Raw genomic sequence first — 18,138 nt, forward strand, 5'->3', positions numbered from 1 at the left:
CCTCCGCACGATTGCATGAGAACACAAAAAAGTGCACTGGTAAAAGAATAGGACTCCCTGGAGCAGATAAACATGACTCTATGGCACCATGCACCATGCCCAGACATGGGCGAGAGGGGTACAAAGCCCCCACCATTGAGCTGTGGGGCGCTGGAGCTGTGTTCTCTGGACTGATGGTTGAGTGGTTCCACCTTTAGGTAGTAGAATTCACTAAACAGAAAGGGGTGTCCAGATACTTTTGGACAAGTAACATATGCCATCAAGTTTCAGTTACAGATGAACTGCTCGTTCACGGTCAGCAGTAAGACAGTGTGCAATGCTGTGGCCTTATGTAACAGGCAGCATAAGCAAACTAGAGGGAGAAAAGACATGCAAACTGAGTGTGTGTGTGTGTGTGTGTGTGTGTGAGTGAGAGAGAGAGAGAGAGAGAGAGAGAGAGAGAGAGAGGGAGGGAGAAGGATGGGACAGGACGTCCCGTCACCTTGCTGTCATCCATTAACGGCAACAGATGTTCATTAGCAGGAATTGCTCAGCAACCAGACCACATAGAAGGTAGATGACAGGTGCGTGTGTGTGTGTATGTGCATGTTTGTGTGGGTGTGTGTGTGTGTGGACAGACAGAGAGAGAGTAAAGAGAGATGAGAAAGGGAAATGTCATGGGCACTCACTTTCTGCTAATCTCACATACAGATCCTCAAGCACACCCACAGTCATCTACTCAGTGTCCTTCCTTCCTTGTGATTGGCAGATTCATCGATCACCAAACACACCTACTGTCCCAAACCCCAGCCATCCCACTTCCTCCACTAACCCTGCTGAAAGCCACCACCCCTGCCCTGACATGCTCTGAGCACTGTGAGTCTATAGTAATGACTGTAGAAAGCATGGACATCGCAACGTCTCTCAAAAGTGAAGCAACCGCAGGTCTAGCGCCTGTGCTAGCTGGTTGCAGCATGATGTGTAGCTCCGCCCATCCCCATATGTTTCAATGACAAACCAGCCCATTTTCCATCTGTCCCTTTCCCTGTGCTAATATTGGCCCATTTGTAGTTGTTAAACCCTTACTCTGCTCTTTCTTAAGAAGTTGGTGCCACACTTATTTAGGAATAAAGTGATTGACAGCCTTGCCTGGAAGAGGTCAATCATCTACAGGACCTGCATGGTGTCCTTTCTATTAATTACATGGAGTAACTAACATGGAGTTGTAGTGGAAAACACACAAGCTACACTTTTCACATTCTATTTACCTGACAAACTGGGAATCCAGGGGGAAAACCCGCTCTGCTTCTGCGCTGGAAGCTCAGTGAAGATGGTCTTAGATACGCTTGGTCTGGGGCAGGCCTACCAAATGAGTAGGCAAGTCTGGCCCCACCTCTTTTCTGTACTTGACTCTGGTTGAAAATCTGACAACATGGTGGACAGTTTTAGCTTCACGTGTATAGAATGGGAGGGGCTGGAACCATGACGTCCATGTTTTCTACAGGCATTGGTCTCCAACTGCAGAGGGACCCACAGCATACCCTACCCTATCCGAATCTACAGATGAGTGATGTTGGGGTCACCAACAGCTCTCTCCATCTGCTGTGAAATTAAAAACAGAGAGCGATCCACAGGCAAGCGTCACCCCTCTTCTCCTTCTGTCTGACCCGCTGTCCATCTGAGTGGCCGCCAGGACCCGCACCCGTCACCTCTCCTGCGCTACCAGGGCACCTCACAGGCGTTTCATGCCGCCGGACGGCTGGCAATGCCTGCAGCGCGTGGCACGCTGGCACTGCCATCTGGTGAATGTCGCCCTTACTCTTGCTGCCCTGGCAACGTGTGTGGAAGCAGACAGCACACCCGGACCTCCCACCCCACAACACAAACATGGACAAGGGCTCAACATCTCACCATTGTTGTGTCCCACCGCCAGAATAGTGGTGGGTAAATTGCAGCAGTCTAAAACTAGCCTGAATGAAAAAGCAGGAGGCCAAAAATCTCCTTGAGTTACATTAAATGACAAAAGTATTGGGACATCTGCTCAATCATTGCTTTTTTTGTAGTAACTCTCTTTACTGTGCAGGTAAGAAGGCTACTAGATTTTGGAGGAGCATTGCTGTGAGGATTTGATTGTATTCAGCGACAGCAGTGTTAGTGAGGTCAGGATGTTGGATGATCACCACAGCACCTCATCCCCAACTCCATAACTCATCCCAAAAGTGTAGGATGGAGCTCCATCCATCATTCCAGAGAGAGAGAGCACTTATCAAGAGAGCCACTTCTTCACAGCTTAATTCTAGGGGGCTTTATACTCATCTAGCCCACACCTGGCATTAGGCAGCATGGTGCCAACAGTCATGTTTATCTGCTCCAAAGAGTCCTATTCTATTGGCAATAGTTCTCTAAAAGGACTAGACAAGCTGTGTGTGTGTGTGTGTGTGTGTGTGTGTGCATTCGCACATCTGTGTCAGGAATTGGTGCAACTTAAAGTAGCTGAATGCATTCCTTAGAAGGGGTGTCTACAAACATTTGTCCACAAATATTTGGATAGGATATCTATAGCATCTAAAAACAACCTATTAGAATATGTAAACTGAAAGTTCTACTCTTCTCTTTTTGGGTTCCTTGTGGACTAAAATAAAATGGTGAAGCTCTAAGTCAACAGTCAAGCAGTTCAGAAGCTGAACCAACAGAACAGAATAAAAATAAACCCAAAAAAGTAGAAGCTAAATATAAAAGACTAAAATAGAACTGATTACAAAAAGACTCCTCTGAAAAGCGACCTTGTGTTTTAGCTAAAAACAGTAGAAATCAATATTTTGGCTATTTTGTGCAATTCAGTCCTGCCCTCGAACAGCAAACAGCTAGATTTAAAATTCCACCATCAGCACTGCCCCAGTGTAGGGGTCAGCAACCCAAAGGAGAAGAAGAGCTGTCTTGTAGGGGTGTATTTGCTCCATTTATATACTCAGATCAGCCATAACATTAGTACCACATTACAATATTATGCAAGTCCCCCTCGTGCCTCCGAAACAGCCCTGACCTGTTAAGGCATGAATTCCACAAGACCTCTGAAGGTGTTGTATGGTGTCTGGCACCAAGACGTGAGCCACAGATACTTTGAGTCCTGTAAGTTGTGAGGTGGGGCCTCCATAGATCACATTAGTGAGCTTTAAGTACCCATGACTGGTCGTGCTTTCCTTGAGCACTGCATAGCAGAAAAATATCCCACCTGCCAGATGTTTTGGAGATGTTCTGATCCAGTCATCCAGACATCACAGTTTGGGTCCTATCAAAGTGACTCTCTGGGGTTTTTGCCATTGCTGGTAGACACGTATGACCACACGCTTCCACGCAAATCACAATGCTAGTTCAGTTACTTTCTTCACACTATGGCCTTCAGTGCAGTCCTTCCTTTTTGCCAATCATTAACATCAGCATTGTGACCCATTTTCCACACATTCAACGAGACCCTCACTGCACTGTACCACCTCTTCTCAATCTATAAATCCCGTCACACACACATTTCTAGCTTGAGCATCCTTGTGCAGCGCCATCTACAGGAGCCTGAAGTTACCTGCATTGTCCAGGAAGGTTTTTTTAATCGCTGTTGCGCAAAAAAAAAACACAAAAATAGCTTTAAAGGAGAATAAAAAGGGTCAATGGAAGTCAGAGTTAAAATATTTTAATTGTATGTAAATTTGAATTTAGTAGCATTTCTATTGGTCCATTTGTCATGAAAGTTTAACACAATGGCAAGAACAACTGACAGATTCACATTATGTCAAAAAGTGAAAATGGCAAAAAAGGAGACAGTGTGTGACAGTGAAAATATGCAGACTATATTAATATATTAAAATATGTTAATAAGTTAATATACAGGATGTGTTAGTAATTACGGGATAAAAACAACCAACACAATCTGTGTAAAATATTCAGTGTCATGGGGAAGTTCAGTGTTATTAATGTATAATGAGATTTTAGCAGATTGTGTTTGTGTTGCCTACTTTCAGAGTAAGCAGCCCTTTATCTTTTACATTATGTGAATATCAGTCAACAGTCCACAGAGACTATGCATGTGACGTCACAGGTGACGGGAGTCACTGCGGCCATGCCCACTGAGTGGCAGCGTTCGTGTGAATGCCGCTAAAAAGAGCTGTTGTGTGACTGACTGTACAAACAGATTCTGCAGGAATTCGGATCTCTCTTTTCCAGACTACTGAAAGACTAATGGGTTGCTGTAATTCACAGAAACGACTGGAATTCCGTTACTGAAACATGTGGGAGCTCACTGAGTGGTAAAGTCTCGCTCTGAAAACAGGTGGGGAAAAAAACCAAGCTCACTGTAGTTGCAAATTTAACAACATGCTAAGTTCGTTAAAAAGGGAGAGCAAGCAAACCTGGTTGAGCCAGTCAACTGAATGAGCCTGAAAACAGTGGAAAACACTCCTAAGACCATTCACTCGGCTCTGTGCTCTCAGATATGAGGCTTTATCCTCTAAACATGTGGGATTTGAGCCTCAGTTAGCTTAATGTTCCTGGCTACACATCGCTGTACGTGGACTGTTGGCTCTTTGGCAATTTGGACGGATCGCTGACAGGTTCACCTGTTCACCTTTAACTTCAGCAGATAATCGCTTTATTCCCAATTTGGCCGTTTTCCTAATAAACTCATAAAAGGTTTTGCCACTCAGTCCAACTAAAGTGGGCGTGTTCCAGCAGGAATGTGACGTCAATGCATACCCTCTACATAATTGACCGAAACTTACTTGGACTAAAACGTAAATGTCAGAAAAAAAATCAGAGGGGTTCAAATCCTGGGTCATGCTGCTTCGTCATCAGCAGCTGGAGCCAGAAAGAGCACAACTGGCCATGCTTTCTCTGGGTGGGCAGATAGCACTCTCTCCCCTCATCATTCCCATTGTAACACTGGCCGAGACAGGCGTCTGTAAGCTGATGTTTCAGAGGTAGGGATCCGACGCCTTCCTCTGAGCGTGTTGGTTGCCTAGTGATGCTGCATTGGGGGCAATTTGTGAAGAGCCGGTGGCTGACCTCAAAGGTATGGGAGGAGGCCTGTGCTTGTCCTCATCGTCGGGAGCATTGCAAGTGCTAGGTGGAGTCATAGTGAGGGGGTGGGTTAATTGGCTCAGCTAAATTGAGGAGATGTTTTGGTTAAAATCCAACAATAAAATAACACAGTAAAGTTACCACTTCTGAAATAAAAAGTTTGGGGAATTTTGAAGGATAACCAGGTCATCTTTCCCAGGAATTTACTGAAGCTTTTCTCATCTCCGGTTTCCTTTCTTCTGCAGTATAGACCACTTTGTCCTGCACACTAAAAGCAGCTTCTGAAAGAACGCTCCGTTTTCCCTAGACTCACAGTTTTCAGTAGCAGTAAAATGCCATATAGGGCATGATACAGCGGGGGTCCCATTGGACAGCTGTCAGTTCTCTCTCTCTCTCTCTCCCTCTCTCGCTTTCTCCTCAAGGGCTTACAGTCTGCTCAAACAGAGCAAGGGCACTAGCAGGCTTTGCCAGGAGCTGTAAGCTACTGTCAGCAGCAAGTACACACACACACACACACACACACACACACACACACTCATATCTCAATCAGAGTCTATTAGTTAAAGTGTGTCAGAAACACCTTGTGTAACCAGTACGTAGTTGGTCTATGAGTTGGTCTTGGATGACTTGGCTTTTGAATGTCTGGAAATGTCTCAATTAGATTTTCCTCCAAATGATTCCTTTAAGCCCATTCAGAAGCAGTGTGAATGGAAGCCTCTCCTGACTGCAGTAAATACTCAGGGCTGCTGGCCTTTGTGCTGGTAATGCCGACCGTTTTAAAGAAAAGACAGTTTAGAGGCCAGTCTCCTGGGTGGGATTGGATATCGGCCTCATTGTGATAGCGAGGCTGGAAGAACGGCCAGAGAAAGTGAAAAAGAAATTGAGAGGAGGATGTGTGTGTGTGTGTGTGTGAGAAAGAGAGAGAGAGAGAGAGAGAGAGAGAGAGAGAGAGCGAGAGAGAGAGAGAGAGGAAATCGGGAAATGGCAGAGAATGAGAGAGCAGAGATAAAAATCAGGGGGATGGTGAGGAAGAGGGGTGAGAGAGAAGGAGGGCAAGAGAGAGAGAGAGAGAGAGAGAGAGAGAGAGAGCAACAGGGACACACAGAGAGTGTTTGTGTGTGTTGTATGATCCTGTTCTTTCTCCTTTAGTGTGTGTGTGTGTGTGTGTGTGAGAGAGAGAGAGAGAGAGAGAGAGAGAGAGGGGAAGCCATCTGTGGTGTTTTTGTTCTGCAGGATTTCAGGTAGGGTGTGTGTGTGTGTGTGTGTGTGTGTGTTTGTTTTTATGTGGCAGGGGGACATCCCATGGGAAAAGGCGACCTGATTGTTTAACTGTCCCAGACACACACACACACACACACACACACACACACACACACACACAATGTTCACAGTGGTACATCTTATAAACATTAATATATGTATCTCTCTCTCTCTCTCTCACTCTCTCTCTCTCTCTCTCTCTATATATATATATATATATATATATATATATAGATGTATATATATGTATATGTATGGTATTTAGCTGTTGCTCCTCTCCAGAGTCACGTGCATCATGTAGAGTTAATAGTCTTGTGCATGGTCTCTTATTGGTGTAGAATGGTGTCCCTTGTCCAGGCAGTGAATCTAAGGCAGTTAGAGACTAAGAGTATAAAGTGATTGAGTGCCGCCAGCATGCAGAGCTTTACAGGTTCCTGAAGTTGGATGTTGATGCATGTGCCTCTATCATGTTTAGTTACACTGAGAACCGGTCAGACACGCGTATCAGGAGCTGTGCTGTGTGTTCATCATGATTGAGGAAGATAACTCATGAGAAAGGGAAGAACATTAAAACCACAATCAAACAGCCTCTGAAACAGCAACACAGCGTCCACACAGAGCCCCCCAGTCTACTACCAGTAACACCCCTCTGTATGTCTATCTGTCTGTCTATATATATCTGTCTATCTGTCTGTCTATATATATATGTCTATCTGTCTGTCTGTCTATATATATATCTGTCTATCTGTCTGTCTGTCTGTCTATATATATATATCTTTCTATCTGTCTGTCTGTCTGTCTGTCTATCTATCTATCTATCTATCTATCTATCTATCTATCTGTCTGTCTGTCTGTCTATCTATCCGTCTGTCTGTCTATCTATCTATCTATCTATCTATCTATCTATCTATCTGTCTGTCTGTCTGTCTGTCTGCCTGTCTGTTTATCAGTCTGTCTCTGTCTGTCTATCTATCCGTCTGTCTGTCTATCTATCTATCTATCTATCTATCTGTCTGTCTGTCTGTCTGTCTGCCTGTCTGTTTATCAGTCTGCCTCTATCTATCTATCTATCTATCTATATATCTATCTATCTATCTGTCTGTCTGTCTGCCTGTCTGTTTATCAGTCTGTCTCTGTCTATCTATCTATCTATCTATCTATCTATATATCTATCTATCTGTCTGTCTGTCTGCCTGTCTGTTTATCAGTCTGTCTCTATCTATCTATCTATCTATCTATCTATATATATATCTATCTATCTGTCTGTCTGTCTGCCTGTCTGTTTATTAGTCTATCTATCTATCTATCTATCTATCTATCTATCTATCTATCTATCTATCTATCTTTCTGTCTGTCTGTCTGTCTGTCTGTCAGTCAGTCAGTCAGTCAGTCTGTCTGTCTATCTATCTATCTATCTATCTATCTATCTGTCTATCTGTCTGTCTGTCTGTCTGTTTAGCTAGCTAGCTATCTGTCTGTCTGTCTGTCTGTCTGTCTGTCCGACCGTTCATCTGTCCTCTCTCCACATACCCACCTACTTATCTGTCCGTTTATCTATACATCCATACATTCATCCACCCATCCAAGTGTAAAAATCAGCCACTACCAAAAGGCAAGGCAATGTGCCCCTAAACGTATGCGGAGCAGTGTTCGCACTGTATGTTTGAGTAGAGGTTTCGGGATTTCTCTAAGGCCTTTAAGGGATGATGCATATTCATGAGAGATTAGCGTGTTTTATGACTCTTCTTATGCTGAGTGTGGATGCTCCTTTGTGTCAGGCTTATTTTGTCATTGTGTTTTGCTTCATAAGCAACCGATAGTAGCTGTCGCTCCAGCGACAATTAATAAACATCCAAAGGAAAGACACAAATAATAAACTAATACGCATCAGTGCTCAGAGACCCCCGTGCTGCAGTGGAGCCGCAGACCAGGGGGAGTGAAATTGGAAAGGGCGGAGTTAGTCTAATCAGCTTACGGTGTTGTAGGTTGTGGCCCTCTAATTTATGCATTTATGCAAAAGCATGCACGGTTATATTAAATTATGTCACCTCTAATACAGATGACAAGGAAGTTATTAGTTTCCCTGGAGGGAGGGAGAGCCTGGCTGATGGAAGATGATACGATGTTCAGTTTTATTTCCAGAGATCCAGCTGTGTGTGCGTGTGTGTGTGTGTGTGTGTGTGTGTGTTTTTATCTGTCCAAAAGTATATACCACCCTGTTATGATGCCTAATGATGGATAGTATTGTTGTCTATCTATCTATCTATCTATCTATCTATCTATCTATCTATCTGTCTACACTATATCTCCAAATGTTTGTGGACACCCCTTCTAATGAATGCATTCAGCTACTTTAAGTTGCAACCATTGGCCATGGACAACGACGTGCAAATGCACAAATACACCTTTTCTAGTCCTTTGTATTGCCAATAAATTAGGCATCTCTGGAGCACATAAACCTACAGTTGTACTGTATCGATTGGCACCATGCCAAATGCCAGGTGTGTGCTAGAGGGGCAAAGAGCCCCCCATCATTGAGCTGTGGAGCAGTGGAACTGTGTTCTCTGGAATGATGGATGATGCTCCACAAAAAGCTTTGAGATGAGTTGAGGTGGTGATCATCCAATATCCTGACCTCACAAGCACTCTTGTCGCTGAATGCAATCAAATCCTCACAGCAATGTCCTCCAAAATCTTGTAGAAAGCCTTCTTTCCTGGACAGTAGAGACAAAAGCAGAATAAACTCTTTATAATACTCTTTGATTTTGCAAAAATGGTAAATGAGCAGGTGTCCAAATACTTATGTCTGTTAATCTATCTTTCAAGTATTGTTCAAACGAACATAATAACACCGGTGTATCATCATGCACAGGCAAACACAGTTCCTTTTGTGGTATGTGGGTGTGTGGGAGTGTAGGCTATGTGTGTGTGTGTGTGTGAGTGTGTGGCACGCTGTCCTACAGGAGGAACCAGACTGCCAGCATGCCTCTGAATCCTAAACGTTTCACTTTGTAGTGGTATAGATCTCTCCCAGTGCCTGATCCGCAGTCGCAGGCTGAAATGCTCCACGTCTCTCGGCCCAGTAGGCCGTAAGTATCCTTACAGCCCTCATTCTATACACAGGCCTCAGAGACACGCATCCGCGCTGGCCGGCCTGTGTTTGTGTGTGTACGGTGGCATAAAGCCTATCGCTGGCTTTTGTGTTCATTTCACGCACACCTGCTTCTGTAAACTAATCAGCAAGAGCTCCTGATGAAGTTACTCAGGTGATGGGCAGCAGTGGGAATTATTCCATAAACACTCTCTCTCTCCCTGACAGTATCTTTAGCTGGGCTGAATACTCTTCATTTGTGCCAGCTGGTTGACTCACAGGCCTGGTGCAGAACCAAGCTGGCAGCATATTTCCAAGGGAATTTACTTGGGAACATATTTTTAAAGGGAGTATATATATATATACATACACAATATATAAGGACAAAAGTATTGGGACACCTGCTCATTCATTCTTTCTTCTAAAATCTAGGATATTAATTAGAGTCTGTCCCGCTTCTGTTGGAGTAACCGTCTCTACTGTCCACTGAAGAGGGCTTTCTACTATATTTTGAAGGAGCATTGCTGTGAAGATTTGATTGCATTCAGTGACATGATCATTACTAAGGTCAGGACGTTGGATGATCACCACCACACCTCATCCCAAACCAACTCCCCAACTCATCCTAAAAGTATTGGACAGAGCACCATCCATCATTCCAGAGAACACACTTCTGCTGCTCCACAGCTCAATACTGGGGGGCTTTACACCCCTTTAACCAGGGGTGCCATTTAGGGTCGACACATTAGGGTGATTCTAAGGGCCTGTGACTGACAGGGGCCCTAAAATATTTATAACCTGAGTATTTGCAGAAAAGAACTGTTAGAAATGTTGGCCCCGTTTGATATCTTTCCATGGGGCCCTAAATCCCTGGCAGCACCTTTGCCTTTAGCCCAAGCAAGGTCCAATAGGCAGTACTTCTCTACAGGGACTAGACAAGGTGTGTGTCTACGTGTGTGTGCATGTGCATTTGCACATCTATGTCAGCAGTGGGTACAAGGTATGTAGCAGTCTTGTGTTCTGTTAACTTCATGTGTGTGTGTGTGTGTGTGTGTTGCATTATCAATGAAGTAGCTATGAAGTAGCTATGCATTATCAATGAAGTAACTTCATGTCTGTGTGTGTGTGTGTGTGTGTGTGTTGCATTATGCACCCGTAGGTTTGGAAATGCATGTGTGTACATGTGCATTTGCACATCTATGTCAGCAGTGGGTACAAGGTATGTAGCAGTCTTGTGTTCTGTTAACTTCTGTCAATGTCTGTGTGTGTGTGTGTGTGTGTGTACTTTATCAATAAAGTAGCTATGAACACATTACCTAGTGCATGATACACTACCCCTCATTACAGAACATCATGCAACTAACTGCACCCTTTGCTGCTGCTGCTGCTGCTGCTGCACCAGTGGAGCTCTTTAACACAGGTGCACGTTTCTACCGAGCCCGGCTCGACCAATGAGGGAAGGCGCCTGTGGTCACGTGAGTACAGCCGTGCTCTAAATACTTGAGGCAGTTGGAGAAACAGTGAGAGGGAAAGAGTCAGACTTGGAGGAATATAACGGCCCGGAGGACTGAAGCAGCTCGGTCGAGGTAACTCTCGCCTTTTCTAGGGGGGCTTTCAGCACAGGAACGATAGCACTGGCGATGTTGAGGGTGATGTGGTGGGTGATTTCGCTCCGCAACTCCAGCGGGCTCCGGGCTCCAGGCTGCGGGCTCCAGGCTGCGGGCTGGGGGCTGCAGGCTGCAGGCTGCGGGCTGCGGGCTGCGGACTGCTTGACACTCCATCCCTGGAAATGAGATGGGTGTCTAATGAATTCGGTTGGAGACGTTTTAAAACCCTGGTTTAACTCGGCTGCGGTGTTTGCGGTGGTTTTTCAGTCGGTCTCCCCACAAAACATCCTTCTCTAGCGGTGGTAGCGGTGCTGCAGGAGCCGTGGGCTACTTGAATTATTTATCAGGCAGCAGCTCGGTCTGAGAGAATGAGGAGGAGGAGGAGGATAAAATGCACCCGTAGGTTTGGAAATGTAGACCGGGGGCTGAATTCAGGGCACTGGCAAACTTTTAGATTACCTAAAGATCATTCTGTGACTCTGTAAAATGGTATGGTTCAGTAAAAATGGCTGGGATGGTTTAAAACGCCTCGGCGAGTCTTCCTTATAGCTAGTAACGATGTGCCGACTCTTAAACGAAAGAACGAATCGTTTTTCGAACCGGTTCAATACATTAGTCTAAACGATTCGGTTGAACCGATACAACCGGTTCACGAGTCCAGCTGAATCGAACTTCTTTTTATTGTCTATGTAGCTAATGTTTACATCCGGGCTATAGGCTGACGTTATAACTGAGTTGATTAAAATGACTCATTAGTTTGCTCTATATTGAGGAATTAGACTCGACTAATGAATCATTATCAAACTAATTTAAACAAGCTACTGATCAAAGTTTAATTTCATGTATTGAGCTGGTTCTTTCAAACCTACTTTGTAAATAAATTAAGTTTGATAATGAATAAATAATTTTGATGATTGATTCATTCCTTCACTGCAATCATTTATCTTCGATTCAGTGAGTCGACTACTTCTGTTCACTAATTGAGATTAAACAGTCTCTCTATAGTAAATACAGGCTGATCATAAGTGAGTAAGAGTAAGAGAGGAGAGGCTGTTTGTACTTTATAATGTGGATATAACTTAGGATTTAAGTTTAAAATGATATTTAATTATACTTATGAGTGTTTGGTTGTTTTGTTTTTGTTTTTTTTAAATCAGTAACTACATTAATGGCATTTGGCTGATGCTCTTAGGTAGAGTGACTTGCATGTGAATCTTGTTACACAGGTAGGAAGATGTAGAGTTAGGAGTCTTACACAGGGACTCTCTTTTTTTTTATTTATTTATTTTTTTTTATTGTGGTGGGCTGTGGTGGACTTGCATGGCCTAGTTTGCCACAGAGAAGGTAGTGGCGTTGCCCACTGACCTAGACAAGCCACCACTGCTGCAGATACTACTAACTATTATTATTATTATTATTAATAATAATAATAATAATAATAATAATAATTACTATGTTTGTGATTGAAAAAAATATCACCATGCTAAATTATCATCATAATCACCATAATTGTAGTAGTAATGCTAATAATAATCACCCTCATTCTTCTCCCTTGTTATTTTTTTTATTATTATAATTAATATTAAAACCCAGTATTCAATAACTAACTTGCAAAAATGCTAAACAGACATGTAATTCATGTTTTAAGAGTGAGGGATTAAAAGTATGGGCTTCATGGTTTAAAGGGTTACGTAAACTGAATCAACCTTCCCACCACCGGGTTAAAGTGCGGTGAAATGAAAGTGGAACCGATTCCTGGAACCGATTCCTGGAACCGATTCCTAGAACCGATTCTTTCGAACTGTCAAGTCAAGGATCGTCCCGTTACTAGGCGCTAATAAATGATCGAATCGTCCCACCACGCGCATGCGCAGTCCTTTATTCACAGTTGCACTCGCCCTCCGGCGCGTGTGAGGTGAGGGGCAGCGCGCGCGCGACCCGCGTGGGAATATAGCTACAAAAGAAAGGCAGCAGGTCGCGAGCTGGACGTTAGAACGTGGATCTGCAGCGCGCGGATTAGCGACACTGGACCCGCTACGGTGAGCTAGCTACAGCCCTACTGAGCTCGGAGACGGTCGGATAAGTCGAGCCCGTTAGTCTTTAATGTTTGAGGGAAGGATATCTGAACCCGTGCACACACACACACACACACACACACACACACCTGAACGACGCCTGGGTTTGTTTACGTTCCTCTCTAGCTGCGTTTGTTTCCTCGGTAATTTCGCTCGTCTTTTTTGGCTCATCCTGAATAACTGGAGAAACGTGTCTGACTACGGTTGTCATGTCGTTTCGGTTTTCTGTCAGCCTGCCTGCCTGCCTGATTCAGCGTTGGCCACTGTGTGTGTGTGTGTGTGTGTGTGTGTGTGTGTGTGTGTGTGTGTGTGTGTGTGTGTGTGAGACCGTGGTTACAGAGCTGCAGGACGGTTGGTTGACAATACGTGGGTCATCCGCCTCTCAGCAGGTGTCTATAGCTTCGCAGGCTACTTCCGTACTTTAACACTCGCACTAGTAAACACTAGCCGGGCTGGCTCAGCTCGTGCACCAGTATTAACTTCATTAGAGAGCTTTATAGCTGCACGAGGAGGGTAGGTGAGCCTGCACACGTGCAGTGAAATACTGCCCCACCTCAAGTTACAGTGACGGTCCATTTCCCCCAAAATCAGCTACAACTCCCAAAAACTACTCCACCCTCTTTCTAATGAATGCATTCAGCTGCTGTGCATTGCACCTTTTGCTGAGAGATGTGCAAATGCATGCATACACACACAGTCTGTCTACTCCCTGTAGAGAAGTACGGCCAAGAATAAGACTCTCTGGAGCAGATTTTAATAATAATGATAATGATGATGATGATGATGATGATTATGATGATTATGATGATGCTTATATTTACATTTAAGGCATTTAGCAGACGCTCTTATCCAAAGTGCTTCGCTATTTACCCAAGAAAAACCTCACTAGACACGACTAGACAGTGACCATAGTACTCAGCTATTCACCCAAGTACTCTCTCTCAGAAAAGGTAAAGGTTTTTAACATTTAACCCATCTGTGGTAGTGAACACACACACACACTCACACACACACACTAGTGAACTAGTGTTCACGGTAAGTACACACACACACACACACCCAGAGCGGTGGGCAGCCGACTCCAGCGCCCAGGGAGCAGAGAGAGTAAAGGGCCTTGCTCAAGGGCCCAACAATGGCAGCTTGCTGAGCCCGGGAATCGAACCCACAACCTTGTTATCGATAGCACGACGCTCTAACCGCTGAGCCACCACTGCCCTAGGAGGGTCTCCAGTCTGCGTTTAAAGACAGCGAGCGATTTGGACGTTCGGACACTCAGGGGAAGCTCGTTCCTCCACTTCGGTGCAGGACAGAAAAAAGCCTGGACGCTTGTCTTCCGTGGATTTTGAGGGATGGCGGGTCGAGCCGAGCCGTACTTGAAGCTCGAAGGGCTCTTGGTGCTCATGAATTACCATGTACCAAACCCACCATGCTAAATTATCATCATAATCACCATAATAGTCATAGTAATGCTAATAATGATCATCCTCATTGTTGTTCTTGGGCCTACAAGACCCAGTATGTTATTTTTGTTTATTATAAATATTTATTAAATATAAATTGAGATCCAGTATTCAATAACCAACTTTCAAAAATGTTAAACTGCCATGTAATCTATGTTGTTTGAGGAATTAAAGGATGTGATTCAGGGTTTACAGGGCTAGGTAAACTGAATCAAACTAGAGGGGGGGTATAAAGCCCCCCAGCTTTGAGCTGTGGAGCAGTGGAATGGTGGATGGTGCTCCATCCAGTACCTTTTGGGATGAGTTTGGGATGAGGTGGGATGGCGATCATAATCATTCAACATCCTGACCTTACTTTAGACTTTAATATTAGTAAGTCATATCAGAATATTAGGACCACCCCTGGTTTGGAAAGCTTACAGCTCCACTTCCCATATAGGAGCACTGTGTAGTTCTATAACTCCAGACTGGATCATTGTATTGAATGTGTTTTTAGCCTCCTTTCATCCTGTTCTTCAATGGTCAGGACCCCACAGGACTGACCACCACAGAGCAGGTAGTATTTGGGTGGTGGGTCATTCTCAGCACTGCAGTGACACTGACAGTAGTGTGTTAGTAGTGTGTGTGTGTGTGTGTGTGTGTGTGTGTGTGTGTGTTGCGCTGGTGGTAAGAGTGAATCAGACACAGCAGTGCTACAGCTGGAGTGTTTAAACCCCTCAGCCTCACTGCTGGACTGAGAAAAGTCCACCAACCAGGAACATCCAGCCAACAGCGTCCTGTGTGCAGCGTCCTGTGAGCACTGATGAAGGACCAGAGGATGACCATCACAAACTGTGCAGCAGCAGATACTGAGCTTCTATCTCTGAGGATTTTACATCTACAAGGTGGACCAACTATGTAGGAGTGTCTAATAGAGTGGACAGTGAGTGGACAGACACAGTTTTTAAACACTCCAGCAGCACACCACCACCAGTCAGTGTCACTGCAGTGCTGAGAATGACCCACCACCCAAATACTACCTGCTCTGTGGTGGTCAGTCCAGTGTGGTCCTGGGCATTGAAGAACAGGGTGAAAGGAGGGTAATAACAGAGTCTGCAGAGAAACGGATGGACACAGTCTGGAGTTACAGAACTACAGTGCTCCTATGAGGGAGGTAAACAGGGCAGAGTTCATACCAGAACATTAGGACCAGGTGCTTTTGTTTTGATAGGACTGTGTAGTTTCTGATTGGGTTGTAACTGGTTCCATTTACTCTGATTAGAATCAGGGCCACACTTTATAGCCATTGCACAGCAGTCTAACATTAGTGTCTCCATTCAGCCCATCCATGGCAGTGAACACACACACACACACACACACACACACACACACACACACACACACACACACACACACACACAGGTACTCAAGGGCACCTCAACCGTGAACACTGAGCGCATTAAGGCCCCTACTTTCTGCTGGTCCAGGGCAGTGGACTGAACTGATGACCTAATGGTAACAAGCCCTATTGTCTAACCTTTAGAACCTCCCTCAGATACTCCGGTATGCGTCCACTCTAATGTTCATAGATTTGTACGTTCCTCAGCCTGTTTGTGAGCAGTGGTATCTGCTTTCACTTCATTAGCATCATTCAGCTGCTAGTTTCATTGTTACACTGTTCTGGACTGTTTTGCTGAAGCTCGTCTTTATTTCATATCAGAAGTGTTCCTAAGTGAGACCACTGGGCAATGGCTTCAGTCACTCCTCTGTATCACGGTATCAGGCTCTGTTTTGGCTTCACATGTGCCTTCTGTTTTGTCTTGACAACTTGAACGCTGTGGTTGTGGCTGGTAACCTATCCACTGTATTTGCGGAGGCGTAGCTGCAAGACAAAGAAACAGAAACCCCACAATCTCAACGCCCACAGCGAGCAGAGCTTCCTAGAGCTGAGGGGACGTGCAGACAGTTTGTTAACCAGCAATTACAGCCCTGTAAATGTGTGTAAATGGTTTCATTTCTAATCACTCACAGTGCAAACGTACTCGCCTCGGACTGTCTGTTTGTGAAGAGACTTCCCCTTTTTTTTTTTGAGCACACTATGGGTTTATTCTGCTGTGTGGTTATTAGTGCTGGTGTATTTGGTGATTTCCTCTGTGTGGTCTGGTGCAGATATAGGAATAGCAGAAAAAAAAGAAAAGAACAAGGCTTGCTCTCTCTCTCTCTCTCTCTCTCTCTCTCTCTCTCTCTCTCTCTCTCTCTCTCTCTGTCTGTCTGTCTGTCTGTCTGTCTGTCTGTCTGTCTCTGTCTCTCTCTCTGTCTCTCTCTCTCAAATGAGCTGCTGATTAATGTATATTTAATGCATATATGTATGTATATATAATGCATATTTTTATTGTCAGTTTCTATAATCAAACATTCTGGACTGACTGATTTAGTTTAGTCGAGACGTTTCTTTAAATCTCTGTTTTATACTGTTTAATATCTTATAATCCAGTCTGACTCTCCTCCCTGACCAATCAGCTCCCAGCTCCTTTACAACACTGCAGTCTGATCACTTCCTGAGTGTGTGTGTGTGTAGTGGTACACACTCTGTACTGATATCTGTGGTAGTTGGTCTACTGGTGTGTAATAACTGGTTTATGGTGGGTGAATGTTCTGTGATTGGGTATGATGGACTGTGTATTAGCATTAGCATTAGCCTCCACCCGCTTCTGAATGGGCTCTTCAGTGCTGGTTTAAAAATAGAGAAAGGCGAGTGGTTCTCTACTGCAGGACCTCAGCTCTTTTATTTACCTTCTGAGTATGTCCACACTGCTGCGGCCGGCTCGGCTATAATGTCAGTTAACCGTGCCTTGAGGTCAACGGATTGCACTCTGAACACTGTGGTTAAAACAAATACTCGGAGGTGGATCGGGATTAAAGTAGCTGTGTGCCTCAATCAACTCAGATCCCGATCCACTGTATCGGTTGGGTCTTACCTAGTGGTTTGCCAAAGTAATTGGAAAAACACGACTGTCTAAGACTGCTTGGTTTGCTGAAGCATTAATATCTCCCTTCCCTGGAACTAAGGGGTCTCGGCCAACCCCTGAAACACAACCCTGTGGCATTATCCCTCCTCCACCAAACTTTACAGTTGCCACAGAGCGGGAACGTTCTCCTGGCATTCGCCAAACCCAGACTGTCCGATAGAGAAGCATGATTAGTCACTCCACAGACTACGTTTACACCACTGACTGAAGGTGCAGTGTTTCTTAGGCCTCTTTCAGATATACAAGATAGCCTAGAACTTTCCCAGACATTTCCTGGAGGAGCTGTATGTGTGGACACAAATGCCTAGATCAGTTGTAAGGGACTTTATACTGCCGGCCCTTTAGTCCAAAATCCGGGTAATGTCCGCATGAGCCCATGTACGAACAGAGCTGGTAGTTTTCTGGAGAATTCGCAGCGGGCGTGTTTATCATCATTATGGTTGAGTTGGTAGCTTTACTCGCCATCTTTAATGTGCTGTAACCAAACCACTGCTGTTTCCATCCTGCAGTGCCTCCTGCTCGTGCTACACAGGTGCTTCCCCCCCCCATACTGCCTTGTAAATGTGGGGAAATTGTCTGGTGGGCACAGCT

The 18,138-nt window shown here is 44.7% G+C and overlaps 1 protein-coding gene across 3 annotated transcripts in view; it reads left to right on the forward strand.

Annotated features, from left to right (window-relative positions):
- The first annotated feature begins 10,918 nt into the window (after positions 1 to 10,918).
- Positions 10,919 to 18,138, forward strand: part of strbp (spermatid perinuclear RNA binding protein) — a 116,163-nt gene continuing 108,943 nt past the window's right edge. For 2 of the 3 annotated variants that reach the window (XM_072658124.1, XM_072658126.1), the window contains exon 1: positions 12,905 to 13,043. The gene's annotated coding sequence lies outside the window, so the exon portion shown is untranslated. Of the gene's footprint in view, positions 10,984 to 12,904; positions 13,044 to 18,138 lie in introns of those variants that run through there. The other variant, XM_072658125.1, reaches the window with a different exon arrangement.

This window comes from Salminus brasiliensis, chromosome 16 (genome assembly GCF_030463535.1).
Source record: "Salminus brasiliensis chromosome 16, fSalBra1.hap2, whole genome shotgun sequence".
Taxonomy (NCBI): domain Eukaryota; kingdom Metazoa; phylum Chordata; class Actinopteri; order Characiformes; family Bryconidae; genus Salminus; species Salminus brasiliensis.